General features: G+C 44.6%; 1 protein-coding gene across 1 annotated transcript in view; it reads right to left on the minus strand.

Annotated features, from left to right (window-relative positions):
* LOC126412921 (uncharacterized) overlaps positions 1-13,292 on the minus strand; it is a 224,791-nt gene extending 211,499 nt beyond the window's left edge. The window contains exon 1 of the mRNA XM_050082810.1: positions 13,241-13,292. The gene's annotated coding sequence lies outside the window, so the exon portion shown is untranslated. The remainder of the gene's footprint in view (positions 1-13,240) is intronic.
* Between the last annotated feature and the right edge of the window lie 8,197 nt (positions 13,293-21,489).

Raw genomic sequence — 21,489 nt, forward strand, 5'->3', positions numbered from 1 at the left:
ATCGTTCTACCATTCCTAGACCGGCAAGGGAACTTGCTGTTCCAACAGGACAATGCACGTCCGCATGTATCCCGTGCCACCCAACGTGCTCTAGAAGGTGTAAGTCAACTACCCTGGCCAGCAAGATCTCCGGATCTGTCCCCCATTGAGCATGTTTGGGACTGGATGAAGCGTCGTCTCACGCGGTCTGCACGTCCAGCACGGACGCTGGTCCAACTGAGGCGCCAGGTGAAAATGGCATGGCAAGCCGTTCCACAGGACTACATCCAGCATCTCTACGATCGTCTCCATGGGAGAATAGCAGCCTGCATTGCTGCGAAAGGTGGATATACACTGTACTAGTGCCGACATTGTGCATGCTCTGTTGCCTGTGTCTATGTGCCTGTGGTTCTGTCAGTGTTATCATGTGATGTATCTGACCCCAGGAATGTGTCAATAAAGTTTCACCTTCCTGGGACAATGAATTCACGGTGTTCTTATTTCAATTTCCAGGAGTGTATATGGGATTTATTTGTATCTCGCTCTACCAGAATAAGTGTGCTACATGTTTAACTTCGCCAGCTTGCTCGGTGAACACTGAACTAAGTTGAGACGTAGAGATAACGTGTCGCTAGTGACATCAGAACATAATTAGAATTTCGCGCAACCTATTTCTGCGACGAGTCGGACGCCATCAACAAGCCGAGTAACAGTCTACAAACCAGTGATCGCCACCAAGAATGCAATAGCCCGACGCAAATATCGTCGATACCACGCGTCGAGTACCGGCGTTAGCTTATTACAATAATACCGGCAAACCCACGGTTCTTTTAAAGAATCGAACTCCCATGTATGACACAGTTTTAAACGTCTGATTAATTTACAAACTGGTTAATGTGTTAAATATTTGACTTCAAGCATGTACGCGAGAAAAAGTTTGAAATTATGTTCAAAGTTTGTTGTAAGTCGCCAAGTGCTGTCATTATGAAATACTGGGCGAATCTAGTCTGGGTAATTTGCGCTCCATTTTAAGCGAAAGCTACTTTTTTCACGCATCTCCATATTTATGACACCATACTTTCTGAACTATGTGTCGTACAATGAAATAATTTTGCAGGTCCACACAGTGTGCATGTGTCCTGCCGCAAACTGCGTTGCGAGTAGTCAATAGTAAAGAAGTAATAAATTCAAACGTCATGCCTGATGATGAATTCTGAATGCATGAACAGAGAGAATGTAGTAAGCGGTAAACGTTTTTTTCCTTACATCATTTTGTGGGGAGTATCAGCGACAAAAAATTTCGTATAGGCTTAAAACTATGTGCAAACTTAATTGGAAGTCACAAAAAAGCGCTCTCATTCTCAAATACTGGATGAATACAGCGCGGGTATGTGAGCGCCATCAGTTTCGGTGCCTCAAGACAAACCCACAGTCTCTAATTGTTATAGATGTCTTATTGTGGTAAACCCTTAACATACGAGGGTGAGTCAAATGAAACATTAAATATTTTTTAAATATTATATTGTGCAGAAGTGGTACAAAACTGTATCACTTTTCAACATAATCTCCCCAACGCTCAATGTAACTCCTCCAGGACTTAACAAAGGGCATAAATTCCTTTAGAAAAAAATTCTTTTGGTAGTCCGCGCAACCACTCGTGCACTAACACCATAACGGAACTTCTTTCCTCCCGTTGCGTGTTTGAGTGGTCCAAACATATGCAAATCACTTGGGGCAAGGTCTGGTGAGTATGGTGGATGAGGAAGACACTCAAAGCGCAAGCCTGTGATCGTTGCAACTGTTGTACGGGCAGTGTGGGGCCTTGCATTGTCATGTTGCGAAAAGACACCTGCTGACAACAATCCACGTCGTTTAGATTTGATTGCAGGCCACAGAAGATTTTTTAGGACATCAGTGTATGATGCACTGGTGACAGTGGTCCCTCTAGGCATGTTGTTGTTTGTTGTTGTTGTTGTGGTCTTCAGTCCTGAGACTGGTTTGATGCAGCTCTCCATGATACTCTATCCTGTGCAAGCTTCTTCATCTCCCAGTACTTACTGCAACCTACGTCCTTCTGAATCTGCTTAGTGTATTCATCTCTTGGTCTCCCTCTACGATTTTTACCCTCCACACTGCCCTCCAATGCTAACTTTGTGATCCCTTGATGCCTCAGAACATGTCCTACCAACCGGTCTCTCCTTCTTGTCAAGTTGTGCCACAAACTCATCTTCTCCCCAATTCTATTCAATACCTCCTCATTAGTTATGTGATCTACCCATCTAATCTTCAGCATTCTTCTGTAGCACCATATTTCGAAAGCTTCTATTCTCTTCTTGTCCAAACTGGTTATCGTCCATGTTTCACTTCCATACATGGCTACACTCCATACAAATACTTTCAGAAACGACTTCCTGACACTTAAATCTATACTCGATGTTAACAAATTTCTATTCTTCAGAAACGCTTTTCTTGCCATTGCCAGCCTACATTTTATATCCTCTCTACTCTGACCATCATCAGTTATTTTGCTCCCCAAATAACAAAACTCATTTACTACTTTGAGCGTCTCATTTCCTAATCTAATTCCCGCAGCATCACCCTATTTAATTTGACTACATTCGATTATCCTCGTTTTGCTTTTGTTGATGTTCATCTTATCTCCTCCTTTCAAGACACTGTCCACTCCGCTCAGCTGCTTTTCCAGGTCCTTCGCTGTCTCTGACAGAATTACAATGTCGTCGGCGAACCTCAAAGTTTTTATTTCTTCTCCATGGATTTTAATTCCTACTCTGAATTTCTCTTTTGTTTCCTATACTGCTTGCTCAATATACAGATTGAATAACATCGGAGATAGGCTACAACCCTGTCTCACTCCCTTCCCAACCACTGCTTCACATTAATGTCCCTCGACTCTTACAACTGCCATCTGGTTTCTGTACAAATTGTAAATAGCCTTTCGCTCTCTGTATTTTACCCCTGCAACCTTCAGAATTTGAAAGAGAGTATTCCAGTCAACACTGTCAAAAGCTTTCTCTAAGTCTACTAATGCTAGAAACGTAGGTTTGCCTTTCCTTAATCTTTCTTGTAAGATAAGTCGTAGGGTCAGTATTGCCTCAGGTGTTCCAATATTTCTACGGAATCCAAACTGATCTTCCCCGAGGTCAGCGTCTACTATCTTTTCCATTCATCTGTAAAGAATTCGCGTTAGTATTTTGCAGCTGTGGCTTATTAAACTGATTGTTCGGTAATTTTCACATCTGTCAACACCTGCTTTCTTTGGGATTGGAATTATTATATTCTTCTTGAAGTCCGAGGGTATTTCGCCTGTCTCATACATCTTGCTCACCAGATGGTAGAGTTTTGTCAGAACTGGCTCTAATGGAAAGTTGTCTACTCCCAGGCCCTTGTTTCGAGTCAGGTCTTTCAGTGCTCTGTCAAACTCTTCACGTAGTATCATATCTCCCATTTCGTCTTCATCTACATTCTCTCCCATTTCCAGAATATTGTCCTCAAGTACGTCGCCCTTGTATAGACCCTCTATATACTCCATCCACCTTTCTGCTTTCCCTTCTTTGCTTAGAACTGGGTTTCCATCTGAGCTCTTGATATTCATACAAGTCGTTCTCTTTTCTCCAAAGGTCTCTTTAATTTTCCTGTAGGCATTATCTATCTTACCCCTAGTGTGATAAGCCTCTACATCCTTACATTTGTCCTCTAGCCATCCCTGCTTAGCCATTTTGCACTTCCTGTCGATATCATTTTGGAGACGTTTGTATTCCTTTTTGCGTGCTTCATTTACTGCATTTTTATATTTTCTCCTTTCATCAATTAAATTCAATATCTCTTCTGTTACCCAAGGATTTCCATTAGCCCTCGTCTTTTTATCAACTTGATCCTCTGCTACCTTCACTATTTCACCCCTCAGAGCTACCCATTCTTCTTCTACTGTACTTCTTTCCCCCATTTGTGACAATTGTTCCCTTATGCTCTCTCTGAAACTCTGTAAAACCTCTGGTTTAATCAGTTTGTCCAGATCCCATCTCCTTAAATTCCCACCTTTTTGCAGTTTCTTCAGTTTTAATCTACAGCTCATAACCAATAGATTGTGGTCAGAGTCCACAGCTGCCCCTGGAAATATCTTACAATTTAATACCTGGTTCCTAAATCTCTGTCTTACCATTATATAATCTATCTGATACCTTCTGGTATTTCCAAAATTCTTCCATGTGTACAACCTTCTTTTATGATTCTTGAACCAAGTGTTAGCTATGATTAAGTTATGCTCTGTGCAAAATTCTACCAGAAGGCTTCCTCTTTCATTTCTTTCCCCCAATCCATATTCACCTACTATGTTTCCTTCTCTCCCTTTTCCTACTCTCGAATTCCAGTCACCCATGACTATTAAATTTTCGTCTCCCTTCACTACCTGAATAATTTCTTTTATCTCATCATACATTTCATCAATTTCTTCATCATCTGCAGTGCTAGTTGGCATATAAACTTGTACTATTGTAGTAGGTGTGGGCTTCATGTCTATCTTGGCCACAATAATGCGTTCACTATGCTGTTTGTAGTAGCTTACCCGCACTCCTATTTTTTCATTCATTATTAAACCTACTCCTGCATTACCCCTATTTGATTTTGTATTCATAACCCTGTATTCACCTGACCAAAAGTCTTGTTCCTCCTGACACCAAACTTCACTAATTCCCGCTATATCTAACTTTAACCTATCCATTTCCCTTTTTAAGTTTTCTAACCTACCTGCCCAATTAAGGGATCTGACATTCCACACTCCAATCCGCAGAATGCCAGTTTTCTTTCTCCTGTTAACGACGTCCTCTTGAGTAGTCCCCGCCCGGAGATCCGAATGAGGGATTATTCTACCTCCGGAATATTTTACCCAAGAGGACACCATCATCATTTAACCATACAGTAAAGCTGCATGCCCTCGGGAAAAGTTACGGCTGTAGTTTCCCCTTGCTTTCAGCCGTTCGCAGTACTAGCACGGCAAGGCCGTTTTGGTTAGGGTTACAAGGCCAGATCAGTCAATCATCCAGACTGTTGCCACTGCAACTACTGAAAAGGCTGCTGCCCCTCTTCAGGAACCACACGTTTGTCTGGCCTCTCAACAGATACCCCTCCGTTGTGGTTGAACCTACGGTACGGCCATCTGTATCTTTGAAGCATGCAAGCCTCCCCACCATCGGCAAGGTCCATGGTTCATGGGGGGGGGGGGGGGGGCTCTAGGCATGTAATGTTCCAAAATTACGCCTTTTCGTCCCAAAAGAGTGTCACCATAACCTTCCCTGCTGATGGTTCTGTTCGAAACTTCTTTGGTTTTGGTGTTGAGGAATGGCACCATTCCTTGCTCGGTCTCTTCGTTTCCAGTTGGTGGAAGTGAACCCGGGTTTCGTTCCCAGTAACGATTCTTGCAAGGAAGCCACCACCTTCTCGTTCGAAACGCCGAAGAAGTTCTTCGCAAGCATCAACACGTCGTTCTCTCATTTCAGGAGTCAGCTGCTGTGGCACCCATCTTGCAGACACTTTGTGAAACTGGAGCACATCATGCACAATGTGGTGTGCTGAACCATGTCTAATCTGTAAACATGCTGCAATGTCATTCAGTGTCACTCGGCTGTTTTCCTTCACTATGGCTTCAACTGCTACAATGTTCTGTGGAGTCACAACTCGTTGTGCCTAACCTGGAGGAGGAGCAGCTTCCACTGAAGTCACACCATTTGAGAACTTCCTACTCCATTCGTAGACACACTGCTGTGACAAACAGGCATCACTGTACTGAACCTTCATTCGTCGATAAATTTCAATAGGTTTCACACCTTCACTACGCAAAAACCGAATAACAGAACGCTGTTCTTCCTTGGTGCAAGTCGCAAGTGGGGTGGCCATCTTTATACTGATACTGTGACGGCATGTGTGCATCTGCACTATGTTGCCACCTACAGGCCATTCTGAACGCTGTTTGTATCACGCTTTCCAACTTACAGGATAACGGCGCGAAATTTCGATTTGTTATTACAAATTTAAGGTTTTCTTTTGACTCACCGTCGTAAGTTTGCACGCCTTAATGAGTAGATTATGTAGGCATTTTAAATTCTTAAATCTGTCAGCAATTACGCTGGGTATAGAAAATCAAATTTTTTGGCCCCTGACAGTCGTTAGCTTGTACCGGTTTCCGGGATAGTGATTCAGTAGTAGAGTTAACCCTATGCATCATGCTTCACCTCTTTTCCAACAACATGGTGGACGTATTATATTTGGCAGACTCTCGAACTGCCTCTTTCTCTAATTACATGCGCAGGGAACTCTTTGGTGGTATTTTGTTGGTCGCACTGTTACACTCCAAGGACGAATTATGAGCTAGCACGCAATTTGGACACTTCTGGCGAACGTGTGCTCTTGACAGTACAGACATAAAGCCTATTGTCGTCTTCTGCGATGAAGAGCTTTTCTGGATTACTTGGCCTCTTATCCTTGAATCGATAGAAGAGAAGACTTTGGACCAGGTGTCTAACATCCAGCCACTCATTCGGAATGACGATGGGTCAAACCTGCGTCCGGTCATGCTGATTTAGGTTTTCCGTGATTTCCCTAAATCGCTTCAGGCAAATGCTGGGACAGTTCCTTTGAAAGGGCACGGCCGACTTTCTTCCTCATCCTTCCCTAATCTGATGGGGCCAATGACCTCGCTGTTTGGTCCCCACGCCCAAATCAGCCAACCAACCATGCGGCCACTGTCAATCTTACATTCAGTGATATTAATATTGTGTGTCGTATGTAGTTTCGTAGTAGCGATTACCTAGCGACTGTCGTGCTGCCTGTTTCTTTTGAAAAATGTGAAGCTGTTTCAGGGCCATAACAGGCACTACTTACCACTGGTCGGAGGACCGGCATATCACTACTTCTAGTGCCATAGATGCTCGTTACAATCCCCGGAGCACATGTACGAGGTCTGTTCAAAAATTCAGAAACATTCGTAATTTCGAACCAACGGCCTGTTGGAGCGAAATGCGGTTGTCATCCCTGCACAAGCCTGTGTTTAATGTGTAACTGCCCGAAGTTTCATTGTTGTATGTCTATTAAGCCTAGTTTACACGACGACACCAGGTTGCAGGCAACTGCGCTACCAGCCACTGCGCATGCGCGCTGCGTGTTTGCGCAACTCGTTGGTGAAACTAAACACTTTCGGCGTGTTCTATCTTTGGCGACACTAGTTGCATGAGTTTTGAGGTTATGTGTGTTCGTAGAGTGTAGACAAACTGAAATATGAAGTGGGGAACGGAGAATGATGTTCGCTTTTTGGATATCTATGCTTTGCATAGGTGTTTGTGGGATTTCAGTGATGCTGATTACAAAAATAAGCAACATGTTGCTGCCGCTGAGACTGTCATGTGCAATCATAACATAGATGGTTTGACAATATCTGAGCTGCAGGGCAAAATTTATGGAGTTATGAGCACATATACAACTGAGTTAAGAAAAATACAAGCAAGTGTAATTCTAGCTGTGGAATGCTCTCGTCTACAAGACTAAAGTCCCATTGTTCGAGTTGGCCAACTCTTTGTTAAGGAATATTGTTAACAGGAGGGAAGACTATACAGATTCAAGAAGCTGCATTCTTTATTCAATATTCATCTATTTAAAATGGCGCTGCAGTGCTCCCCATTCACATATGTTAGGATTTTGAAATATTGTCACTGTACAGATCTATCTAGTTTGCAAACCATTCTCTTCTTAATGCGGCCTGCTCGACTAATTATTGTTGCTAATGTTAATAATTATTGCTGTTAATGTCAATAATTATTGGTGTTAATAAAATAGCGCCATCACCAACTAAAACCGTATCTTATAGTGTGTCGAGTGTTCTCAATCGCAATCCACGCAATATATGTAATTTCAGTTCTGGCGACAGTGCTTCATGCATTACAGTACCTACCTTTACTCCTTAACGCATGATTAACTCTATTTAGAAGAAACGTGAACAGTTCTCGTCACATTCTAAGATAATTAAAAGAACTTCTTGGATCTTCCGTTATAAATTATTTCAGTAAGGATGCTGAGCAACCGAGTTGACGTCTTTTCTTCATCCAGTCGCGAATCGAAACACGTTTCTTATTTTTTTTCCTATGCAGCGATTCCACACAACAAGCTTTAACTACATCACAACCCGTGCGACGTGCAGCTGCCAAAAGTTTCATTTCAGACACGACTCAGGGACCCACAAAACGACGAAACTAGAGTGTATACTGGTGTCGCCGTGTCTACAGTCATATATGAAACCACGTGCGTGCAAGTCATTCCACGCAACGAGTGGCGCAACCCAATGTCGTCGTGTAAACTAGGCTTTAGTTATTCTTCAGTGCTGTTTTAAGTTGAATGTTGTGTCGCACAGTTTGCGAATTTTGAGATGGAAGAGTTAGAGGAGCAACGCGTTTGAATTAAATTTTGGGTGAAACCCAAGGAAAACTTTACAGAGACACACCAAATAATGTACGAAGTCTATGATGACGAGTGGTTAAGCCGTACTCGATGTTACGAATGGTTCACACGGTTTAAAAATCGCTGGACGTAAGTTAAAGATTAATCCTTTCGTCTACCGACGCCGCTCATGTCAGGACTGTCAACGAAATTGCGTGCGCTAATCGAGGGCTGTCTGTCCGAGAAGTTGCAGAAGAATGTAACATTTCAGTTGGATCACGTCATGAAATCCTGACAAAAAATCTTGGAATGCGTCGTGTTGCCACCAAGTTCGTCCCACGGCTCATGAGTAAGACCATATAGACATTCGCCTCGTAATCTGTGAAGAGCTTTTGGATGACGCAAATGAGAACGAGAGGTTCCTTAAGACAATGATAACAGATAATGAGACGTGGGCCTACGGTTATGATGTTGAGCCCAAGATTCAATCTTCACATGGGTCGGAGAAAGGTTCCTCAAGACCAAAGAAAAGCTCGTTAGGTCAGGTCAAATGTCAAAGCCCTGCTAATACTTTTCTTTGACTTTGAAGGATTAGTTCATCATGAATTCGTGCCATAGGGAAAAATTCTTAATCGATAGTACTGTCGGGATGTGTTGCGACACCTGCGAGAAAGTGTAAGAAGGAAACGGCTGAAACGTGGCGAGACAATTCATAGCTCTTCCATCACGATAACGCACCCGCACATTCATCCCTGTTGGTGCGTGACTGTTGCACAAAAAAGAAATAACTGTGCTGCCTCATCCTCTGTACTCTCCAGACCTGACCCCTGTGGACTTCTCTCCACTTCCCTGTTGAAAAGACAAATATTTGTAACGATAAACGAGTTAAAAGGAAATTCGCGATCCAGCATGAGTCCTACCAAGACTGCTTCCGGAAGTGGAAACGGCGATGGTAGGGGTACATCAATTGTGGAGGAGAGTATTTCGAAAGAGATCGTGCATAATAAGTAAAAGGTATACGTAGAAAAATTTGTGGACGACGTTTCCAAATTTTTTGAACTGATCTCGTATTGAGTATGGCGGAGTTGTACTCATCACACCAAACCTCATCCCATGCCATTTCAGCTATTTGCTTTCTCTGCTCCACGTATCACCATCTGCAAACGATCTAAAAACGTTCGACAAATAGAACCTCTGCTTACGCATGATGATATGGTGTATCACCTTTCCAGGAAAATGAATTGGGCACTGACGGTCAACTGACCAGTTTTTTAAGCGAAGAAAGCGGTATAGCTTGCTATGCCATTATTACTGGCAGACGTTTAGTCTTCCAATGCGGCAGGCTACTAAATGGTCGAGCGCCATATTATTAATAAATATAGATAACTCACTATTCAAAGCAACGGCATAATACCAATTTATCAGTGCGAGTATCATCTGCTACAGCGACAAAGTACATAAAAGAATTTTTATGATTCTCTTTTACCTGGGACCAGCGGATGGAATGGTCCGCAGTCATGTGCTTAATAAGCTGAATATTGTTGTACATCACGAAAGGCAGTAAAATGCTTTCGAGTCCTCCCTTGGGCATAGGTGTGCGTGTGTTGTCCTTAGCGTAAGTTAGTTTAAGTTGCATTAAGTAGTGTGTAAGCCTAGGGACCGATGACCTCAGCAGTTTGGTCCCTTAGAAGTTACCACAAATTTCCAAAAATCCTTTCGATTTGCTAGTAGCTATAGCAAACGTCGAAGGCAAGACCACTTTACATTTTATCTGATAATCAATTACTATAATTAATGAACATCTTCAGATCAGTCTGTGTTAATATTAGTATAAAAAACTTATAAAATTTCTGAAGGGGTTTCTGTAGCATTCTGTTAACACAGACTGAAATCAACGTGTTTATTACTACTTAAAACTGGTTTCAAATAAGATATTCAAACTGGTTCAAATGGTTCTGAGCACTATGGGACTTAACGTCTGAGGTCATCAGTCCCCTAGAACTTAGAACTACTTAAACCTAACTAACCTAAGGACATCACACACATCCATGCCCGAGGCAGGATTCGAACCTGCGACCGTAGCGGCCGAGCGGTTCCAGACTAAAGAGCCTAGAACCGCTCGGCCACTCCGGCTGGCTAATAAGATATTTAAAAAATTTACGATCAGATACTGGCAGATTAATACCCACTGACAAGCATTTGGGTTGCTCTACTTTCATCGTAACGATGTCATATTTCAACGAAGTTCTTTGTCAAGACACGAGTTAGATTAATAAAAATGAATAAGTTGATTTATGAAAATCTGGGGAAGAATACGATATTGCAGTGCCTGTGTTGTTAAGAAGAATGATGCAATGGACCTTCGGACTTGCATGCATGTACATCGTACATCTTAACAACACAGGGATTGCAATATCGTATTTATCAGCCGATACCAGGTAGCGACTTTCAATTAAATTGTCCTCCCCTACACGGGGATTACATAATTGAGTGCGAGCAGGGACTGTGACGCAGGGACGATGACATATGGATATTTGGGTGTAGCCGTGAGTCGTGCACGGATAGCCAAAGGGATTAAGGCGACCATTGGCATAAAGCAGGAATTCCAGGTTCGAGTCCTGATCCGGCATTAATTTTCATTGTCACCATTCCCTTATACAGCTGATGGTTGTTCGTATTCGCAGCTACTAATACATTTCATGTAGAAGGGGAAGAATAAACAGGCGGAGTAACTCATGTGAAGAAACACACAATGAATGATTATACAGGGTGCTCCATTGATCGTGACCGGGCCAAATATCTCACGAAATAAGCGTCAAACGAAAAAACTACAAAGAACGAAACTTGTTTAACTTGAAGGGGGAAACCAGATGGCGCTATGGTTGGCCCGCTAGACGGCGCTGCCATAGGTCAAACGGACATCAACTGCGTTTTTAAAAATAGGAACCCCATTTTTAATACATATTCGTGTAGTACGTAAAGAAATATGAATGTTTTAGTTGGACCACTTTTTTCGCTTTGTGATAGATGGCGCTGTAATAGTCGCAAACATACGGCTCGCAATTTTAGACGAACACTTGGTAACAGGTAGACTTTTTAAATTAAAATACAGCACGTAGGTACGTTTGAACATTTTATTTTGGTTGTTCCAATGTGATACATGTACCTTTGTGAACTTATCATTTCTGAGAACGCATGCTGTTACAGCGTGATTACCTGTAAATACCACATTAATGCAATAAATACTCAAAATGATGTCCGTCAACCTCAATGCATTTGGCAATACGTGTAATGACATTCCACCCAACAACGAGTAGTCCGCCTTCCGTAATGTTCGCACATGCATTGACAATGCGCTGACGCATGTTGTCAGGCGTTGTCGGTGGATCACGATAGCAAATATCCTTCAACTTTCCCCAAGGAAAGAAATCCGGGGACGTCACATCCGGTGAACGTGCGGGCCATGGTATGGTGCTTCGACGACCAATCCACCTGTCATGAAATATGCTATTCAATACCGCTTCAACCGCACGCGAGCTGTGTGCCGGGCATCCATCATGTTGGAAGTATATCGCCATTCTGTCATGCAGTGAAACATCTTGTAGTAACATCGGTAGAACATCACGTAGGAAATCAGCATACATTGCACCATTTAGATTGTCATCGATAAAATGGGGGCCAATTATCCTTCCTCCCATAATACCGCACCATACATTAACCTGCCAAGGTCGCTGATGCTCCACTTGTCGCAGCCATCGTGGATTTCCATTGCGCAATAGTGCATATTATGCACGACGCTTCGTCGCTAAATAGAACACGTGCAAAAAAATCTGTCATCGTCTCGTAATTTCTCTTGTGCCCAGTGGCAGAACTGTACACGACGTTCAAAGTCGTCGTTATGCAATTCCTGGTGCATAGAAATATGGCACTGGTGCAATCGATGTTGATGTAGCATTCTCAACATCGACGTTTTTGAGATTCCCTATTCTCGCGCAATTTGTCTGCTACTGATGTGCGGATTAGCCGCGACAGCAGCTAAAACACCTACTTGGGCATCATCATTTGTTGCAGGAAGTCGTTGACGTTTCACATGTGGCTGAACACTTCCTGTTTCCTAATATAACGTAACTATCCGGCGAACAGACCGGACACTTGGATGATGTCGTCTAGGATACCGAGCAGCATACATAGCACACGGCCGTTGGGCATTTTGATCACACTAGCCACACATCAACACGATATTGACCTTTTCCGCAATTGGTAAACGGTCCATTTTAACACTGGTAATGTATCACGAAGCAAATACCGTCCGCACTGGCGGAATGTTACGTGATACCACGTACTTGTACGTTTGTGACTATTACAGCGCCATCTATCACAAAGCGAAAAAATTGGTCCAACTAAAACATTCATATTTCTTTACGTAGTACACGAATATGTAATAAAAAATGGGGGTTCCTATTTTTTAAAAATGCAGTTGATATCCGTTTGACCTATGGCAGTGCCATCTAGCGGGCCAACCGTACGCCATCTGGTTTCCCCCTTCAAGCTAGACGAGTTTCGTTCTTTGTAGTTTTTTCGTTTGACGCTTATTTCGAGAGATATTTGGTCCGGTCACTATCAGTGGACCACCCTGTACATACACAGTCGCAGTATTGTAGAACGCGACACAGTTCCTGCCATACCGTTTGACGTCATTTGTTGGTCATCAATAAGCCTAATATTTTTTACTCAACATTCACGCAAGAGTCAAGGCAGCGAGTCTGCGTAGCGTACAATACATAACAACATGAAAGACGTCGTGTAAAATTGCGGAACTTACGGAGAAAGAAAGCACCAGCACCAGGGAAGACGCCCGAAGCACTGACTGTCCCGATAGATGGTCGACGAATGCAGGGTGAGGCGCGTTACTTGTCAATCTGACGTGATAACTGTGATAACGCCGGTATCTGACAACTGCTGACGTCCAAACAACTTATCAACGATGGAACGCAATCACGCCGCAACATGACTGCACAGGTGGTCCAGCGTCTAATATCGTAGTTTCTGATGTCAGGGAATTTTAAATGCCCGTCGACGATGCGATCATTAAAGACGGGGCACAAACTCGGATTGAGGAAAGACTGGGAAGAAAATATACCGTGCAGTTTCACTTCCATCCTGGAACTCGGCTCAAGTGATGTAGGGGGAGCACGGCAAAGTAAAATTTGGTCTGCTGGACGGGGATTTCAGCCGACACATTAGCGAATTGGTGTCCAGTGTTTACCGTTGCCTCCGGCGGTTCGTTACAAAATAATTATGTAAATTTGATCCATTCGGTTTATTGCCCTAATTCACGTCTAACTTTTTTATCTACGTGACTACTTTGCAATCCACACTTAAGTGCCTGGCAGAGGATTCATCGAACCACCTAAAGGGTAAAAAATAAAATAATGTGACGTTTTTTGTTTCTCGACACTATCATAATAAAATGAATCCATCTAAACTTAAGATAAAAGTGAAACTAGACGCTTCAATAAGAGTACTATATTTATGTACGTGAATAAATTCTGATGATTGTACCGATATGTAAAAAACTGTCTGTCAGTTGTTAAAAAGGTATAAGTTTATTGAGGGAAGGAGCCCTCCCCGACAACTCTCTCGCTTGTTCTGCATAGCAATATAGACGTAGGTGTGTGTAACTGGTAAATTTTGTACTTTACAATGTTCTGAACAATAATAGGGCATAGTTATCAAAAATGTCTACTATTAGTGTAGTCACCTAAAGATTCCTCACATTCCGTTTTCTGCTGTGTATTTTCTGTTTTATAATCGGTGTGTCAGGACGGGTAACGAACATCGTTCGAAAACGGTTAGACCGATCGCGGATCGCGTCTTGCTGTTTTAGCATTGTACCACAAATATAATCTGCATCTTATAATATAAAGTCCGTTTCAATTCACCTACCACTATTTAAGGTGGAGACGAAAGTAATAACACTCCACAGCCAATCTGCTAATCGAACAATGGCATATTCATCAGCTCCAACGGCTTGATACACTCACCGATCAGTAAGCTATAGACGTTTCATTTTTTTTTTTTTTAGAGGAAGTCAAAGTAGTACTCAACGAAATAAACAATATCTTCAGACGATTGGATGTAAATCCATTACGTCATGCTACCACTTCTGTGATGTGTCCTTCCGGCAGCAAACCCGTAATTTATGCACTACATACTATTTAGCAGGTTCAGTCGACTTTACCACTTTTTACATTTGCTCATTACTGCCAGACGGAGGACATGTTACACACCCTCAAGCTGCTTCTCTACCGTTCCACTCTCGAGCAGCGCGCTGGTAAAACGAAAGCTTAAATCATGCCCTACGATCACTGATTTTTCGTCTTTTACTATGGTAATCGTTTGCCCCTGTATAGATGGGCGCCAACAAAATATTTTCGCATTCAGAGGAAAAAGTTTGTGGCTAAAATATCGTGAAAAGATTTGCACTTGCAGCGACCTGATTGGCTAACGTCAATGCTAAATAACTCGCAAACGGCGCAACCTATCGATTTTTTTTTCTTAACAATTATCCCTCGGCACAACCTTCCCTGCAACACCCTTACAAGCGTTTCAGATTTTTTCTGATCATCCGCATGATTACTCTGCAACTCACACTTAAGTTTCTTGCTAAGGCTTTATTGAATCATTTTCATAAGGCTTTATTGAATCATTTTCAGACTACTTCTTGACCTAATTCTTTTCGTGCGAGTTGTAATTTCTCTTATTCTATTATAACGATCATTAACAGTTCTGCCAATAAAACTAAGTTTCTGCTTAGCCTTCCGCATGTTTTCTACATTGTTCCTAATTGTAATCTCTAGACGCTTAGTTGACAACCTTTAAATGACTGCAATTCATCGTAAACGAAATTTAACGGAATTTATTTTAGTATCCATGTGGAGTGGCTCACACTTTTTATTTTTTAGGGTCACAATTACTTTTGTTTCTGTGAAAATACCTTCACAACGGTAAAAATCCTGTAATATGGAATCACCGAGAGACACAAAAGAAAACACAGAGTAACGCAACAACCCTCAGATGAAGCACAGACACCTTTTCTATCAGAATGTCAGCTAACTCTAAATATAGATAAAGGCAGATGAATAGGAAAAAGAATCCTGTAATGTTTGAATACTCCATTAGTAGTGTAACGCTTGACACTGTCACGTCGATTAAATATTTGGGCGTAACATTGCAGAGCAATATGAAGTGGGACAAGCATGTAATGGCAGTTGTGTAGAAGGCGGATAGTCGTCTTCGGTTCATTGGTGGAATTTTGGGAAGATGTGGTTCATCTGTAAAGGAGAACGCTTATAAAACACTAATACGACCTATTCTTGAGTACTGCTCGAGCGTTTGGGATCCCTATCAGGTCAGATTGAGGGAGGACATAGAAGCAATTCAGAGGCGGGGTGCTAGATTTGTTACTGGTAGGTTTGATCATCATGCGAGTGTTACGGAAATGCTTCAGGAACTTGGGTGGGAGTCTCTAGAGGAAAGGAGGCGTTCTTTTCGTGAATCGCTACTGAGGAAATTTAGAGAACCAGCATTTGCGGCTGACTGCAGTACAATTTTACTGCCGCCAACTTACATTTCGCGGAAAGACCACAAAGATAAGGTAAGAGAGATTAGGGCTCGTACAGAGGCATATACGCAGTCATTTTTCCCTCGTTCCGTTTGGGAGTGGAACAGGGAGAGAAGATGCTAATTGTGGTACGAGGTACCCTCCGCCACGCACCGTATGGTGGATTGCGGAGTATGTATGTAGATGTAGATGTAGTGTACAGTACAGTAAGTAATAAATGCAGAACTTATTTGTGGTTTTTACGTGGCATTGAACCGTAATGACACACTTTTAGGATCGAAACGACATTTATTTAGTCACTTAATAAAGCGAATACAGAAAGAGGGCTGTCGAACTTAGCGGTAGAACACAAAGACAAGAAGACGAAACCAAAGATCATAGTCAAAGAAGTGTAGCTTCGCGTCAGAGACGCCACAGAGCCTCCTCCTCCCCCCCCCCCCCCCCCCCCTCCCAGCGCGGGTGGGCGGAGGCAGCGTCCGGCGCGCGAAGTGAGCGGCTCGGGCGTCAGGGTCCCGCACGTCAGACAGCTGCGCAGGCGGTGGCATGTCGAAGGGGACCGCGGCGGAATACGCAGTGCGGGTCCGAGTATGGAGGGTACAGAGCCGCACGAACAGAGTCATCTCGTAACATGAAGAAATCACATGATTTCAAATCCTTACTAACAAACATCTGTGGTGTGGTGTGGGCGCGAGGTAGAGACGGGCAAAGGTGGGCCACGTGAGCGCGCACTCATTCGGTGAGGGCTGGAAGGTTGGTAGCATCTGTCGGAGAAGTGTTCTCGATCAATTCGGCAGGCAGGACGAGCGGTTCACCGTACAGGACCTCCGCCACCGAAGCATTGAGGTCCTTCTTGTGCGGATTCCGAGCAATACCCACAGCAGAGCCTCAGATCGAAGCCGTGGCACACGAGTGCAGCTTTTAGCGTTCTGTGCCATCGCTCCACTAGTCCATTGGCCTGCGGGTGAAATTTCGCCACCCTGCACAACTCACACATGCAAGTGAAAAGCGACGACTCGAATTGGCAGCCCTGGTCTGTGGTAAGTGACAGGGGGCAACCAAATCTAGCCACCCATGCCTAACTGAGGCGCGAGCGATTGTCTCAGCTGTAATGTCCACCAGGGATACAGTCCCAACCCAACTGGTGACACTGTCGATCATGGAAAGGACGTACACTACTGGCCATTAAAATTGCTACACCAAGAAGAAATGCAGATAATAAACAAGTATTCATTGGACAAATATATTATACTAGAACTGACATGTGATTACATTTTCACGTAATATGGGTGCATAGAGCCTGTGAAACCAGTACCCAGAACAACCACCTCTGGCCATAATAACGGTCTTGATATGCCTGGGCATTGAGTCAAACAGAGCTTGGATGGCGTGTACAGGTAAAGCTGCCCATGCAACTTCAACACGATGCCACAGATCATCAAGAGTAGTGACTGGCGTATTGTGACAAGCCAGTTGGTAGGTCACCATTGACCAGACGTTTTTAGTTGGTGAGAGATCTGGAGAATGTGCTGGCCAGGGCAGCAGTTGAACATTTTCTGTATCCAGAAAGGCCCGTACAAGACCTGCAACATGCGGTCGTGCATTATCCTGCTGAAATGTAGGGTTTCGCAGGGATCGAATGAAGGGTAGAGCCACGCATCGTAACACATCTGAAGTGTAACATCCACTGTTCAAAGTGCCGTCAATGCGAGCAAGAGATGACCGAGACATGTAACCAATGGCACCCCATTCCATCACGCCGCGTGATACGTCAGTATGGCGATGACGAATACATGCTTTCAATGTGCATTCACCGTGATGTCACCAAATACGGATGTGACCATCATGATGCTGTAAACAGAACCTGGATTCATCGGAAAAAATGACGTTTTGCCATTCGTGCACCCAGGTTCCTCATTGAGTACACCATCGAAGGCGCTCCTGTCTGTGATGCAGCGTCAAGGGTAACCGCAGTCATGTTCTCCGAGCTGATAGTCCATGCTGCTGCAAACGTCGTCGAACCGTTGGTGCAGATAGTTGTTGTCTTGCAAACGTCCACATCTGTTGACTCAGGGATCGAGACGTGCCTGCACGATCCGTTACAGCCATGCGGATAAGATGCCTGTCATCTCGACTGCTAGGGATACCAGGCCGTTGGTATCCAGCACGGCGTTCCGTGTTGCCCTCTTGAACCCACCGATTCCATATTCTGCTAACAGTCATCGGATCTCGACCAACGCGAGCAGCATTTTTTTCGATACGATAAACCGCAATCGCGATAGGCTACAATCCGACCTTTATCAAAGTCGGAAACATGATGGACCGCATTTCTCCTCCTTACATGAGGCATCACAACAACGTTTCACCAGCCAACGCCAGTCAACTGTTGTTTGTGTATGAGAAATCGGTCGGAAGCTTTCCGCATGTCAGCACGTTGTAGGTGTCGCCACCGGCGCCAACCTTGTGTGAAAGCTGTGAAAAGCTAATCATTTGCATATCACAGCATCTTCTTCCTGTCGGTTAAATTTCGCGTCTGTAGCACGTCATCGTCGTGATGTAGCAATTTTAATGGCCAGTAGTGTATTTGTATCCCTTGGACAGGGGAGGAGGACCAACCATGTCAATGTGCACGTGGTGCAGGATGCCCCTGGGAACGTAGAGCTGTCCTAAAGGCAGTTGTGCATCTCTACTCACCTTGCTCCATTGACAAGGAACGCACGTGCGTGACCTCAAGTGGCAGTTGTGTCACACGCCCGGCCAGATGAAACATTTAGTTATGAGTCGTGTCAGTGCCCGTATCCGGTGTGGGTAAGGCACCGAGGGGCGGGGCACCCCAGTAGAAACGTCAAAGATGATAGGAGTTGACGACCTGTGCAGGGCAATAGGTTTGATGACAAGTGAAGATCTGTCATCTGAGTGCAGACATTGTGTGCCCGCATCTTTAGCCTGAAGCTGCTCCAGTTCCTCTAAGTTCAACAGGGCGGAGACCATCAAAATGTGGGAGAGGTAGTCAGCAATTACGTTTTCTGCACCACGGATGTAACAGGCGTCCAGAGAATGTTAACAAATGAAGTCCATGTGCCGTAAGCGGCGCGGTGGGAGATCTTTTGCTAGGTTGCGGATCGTGTCAACAAGAGGTTTATGGTCCAAATAGATGGTTCTTCAATATCGCTCCTGTAATGTTTGACTGCCTCATAAACCGCAAAGAGCTCACGGTCGAAGGCCGACCATTTACACTGACTCCTTGTTAGCTTTTTTGAGAAGGAACAGAGCGGCTGTGTTGAGTCTGCAGTGTGCTGTTGGAGGACGGCGCCTACCGGCAACTCGCTAGCATCGGTAGTGATAGAAATCCGCGCCTTGGGGTCGGGGTGTGCAAGAATGATAGCCTGAGTGATGGCCAATTTCAAATTGTCGAAAGTGTCCAGCATTGTCCTAGGCCAGTCCAGTTTACGCTTTCGCGTTGTATTTTTACTGGAGAGGGCGTCAGTTAGAGCTGAGTGTCCAGAGGCAGCCCGAGGTATACGTCGCCAGTTAAAGTTCACCATTCCTAGGAAACAGCACAGTTGTGCGTAATCCTTGGGGAGAGGCAGAGAGAAAATGTTTGCGATTTGTGAATCAGTACGGCAGAGGCCACTGGCCGAGACCGTATGGCCAAGAGAAGTAACAGATGTGGAACAGAGCTGAGATTTGTAGTGGTTGATAATCACACCGCTGGCCACAAAAGCCACATGAACTGAGTCAAGGTGAAACTGGTGTTCCTCTGCAGATGAGGAAAAGATAAGTATGTCATCCAAACAGGCAAAAGCGAAAGGAAGTGGTAGCAAAATCGAATCTATGAAATGTTGCCACGTCTGCGCAGCATTTTTTAAACCATAGGGTGTGAAGCAGTATCGAAAAGGGCGAAAGGCGTAATGATCACCGTTTTCGGAATGTCTGGCAGGTGCACTGGAATTTGGTGATATGCCTTCTAACAGCCCAAAAGAACTACGAACCATGCAGTAACTGTGTGAAATCCTGGATATGAGGAATCAGATAGTTGTCTATAATAGTCCTAGCATTGCGGCACCTGTAGTCGCCGCACATGCAGAGTGAACCGTGATAGGCACCAGGTGGATGGGAGAGGACCAGTTGCTGTCCGATGGTCAGAGCACACCCAAAGCCAGTAAATCCTGAACTATCTCTTTCGGTAGCCACGGAAAGCGAGGGATCCTGCGAAGCAGGAACATGAGCTATCGAGAAAGGCTGGAATGATGTGGGCGAGGCCTCGGTAGGGGACAGTGATGGTGGGCTTGACGCGATGGCAACACGATGTGAAGGATCCCACAAAATGGGGTCAGGAGTGTCCTGCAGGCCCAACTGCGTCCATGCGGAACTGGCAGCAGGAAAGATGCAGCTCGACATAGGAGCGAAGCACAGTGAAGACACAATAGGAGAGGGAGGCTGCATTGACAGGAGCGGCTCTGCAAAGAGGCAGCGAAAGGTAATCTGTGCATGAGCCAATTCGGCGGAGGCAGTAGCAATGCGGGAGTGTAACTGTGCATTATGACTGCGTAGTCCGTCGATCTACTTGCAGACGTCCGATAAATCAGAGACACGAACCGTAATATATTCGAGCAGAGAAGCACATGTGGAAAGCATGGCCAAGGATGTGGAGAACAGAGACATGCTGCACTTGTTCAAGCACAGAATGGTAGAACCAGATGAATGGCAGAGCGTAGCAGCCTGTAAGTCCAGTGAAAGCTCATAATGGTGTAGAAAGTCCAACCCAATCACAGGATCGTCCGCGTCAGTGACGAGGGAGGTCCAAGGAAATGTCACGTCCAGGGACAGATGAAGTGACATCTTGATGGAGCCGAGGACTGCCAGATGAGAGTGATTCACTGTGAGCAGTTCAAGGGTAGCAGGAGTAAGCATGTTCACCCACATGCTTGGCCGGGATAACGCTGACATCAAAGCCAGTGTCAAGAAGAAAGTGTGTGCTGATGACAAGTCCGTGACATAGAGGCGTCATGCCCTTGGTGCAAGCGGTCCGGCGTCAGAAGGTAGGCACTGTTGATAATCATGGCGGGACGTGGTGCCTAAATGTGCTCGCCGAAGTCGTTTGGGTACACACAAGGCTTGTGACAGTTGAGTGTGGCGTCTCTGTAGGTTGCATGGTACCTGCAAAGCAAGTAAGCTTGGAGGCGAGGCGTTGGGCTGCTGCTCGGGCAAGGTCGACTGCTCTTTGGAGGGCACAGGTAGTACCTCATGTTGGCCGCTAGGAGGCAGCTCCTGGCAGGTCGCTGACCTGATGAGGTACGCATGCTGGCCTCTACCAGCAGTGCATGGAACCTGTGAAGCAGGGTTGCTAACTGAAGGCGAAGGTGATGTCATGTGTGACAGGCAGTGTCAGTGATGAATTATTGCAAAGGCTTGATCGGCCATGTATAGGTGGACTTCGAGAGGGTCAG

Source organism: Schistocerca serialis, chromosome 7 (genome assembly GCF_023864345.2).
Source record: "Schistocerca serialis cubense isolate TAMUIC-IGC-003099 chromosome 7, iqSchSeri2.2, whole genome shotgun sequence".
Classification (NCBI taxonomy): Eukaryota; Metazoa; Arthropoda; class Insecta; order Orthoptera; family Acrididae; genus Schistocerca; species Schistocerca serialis.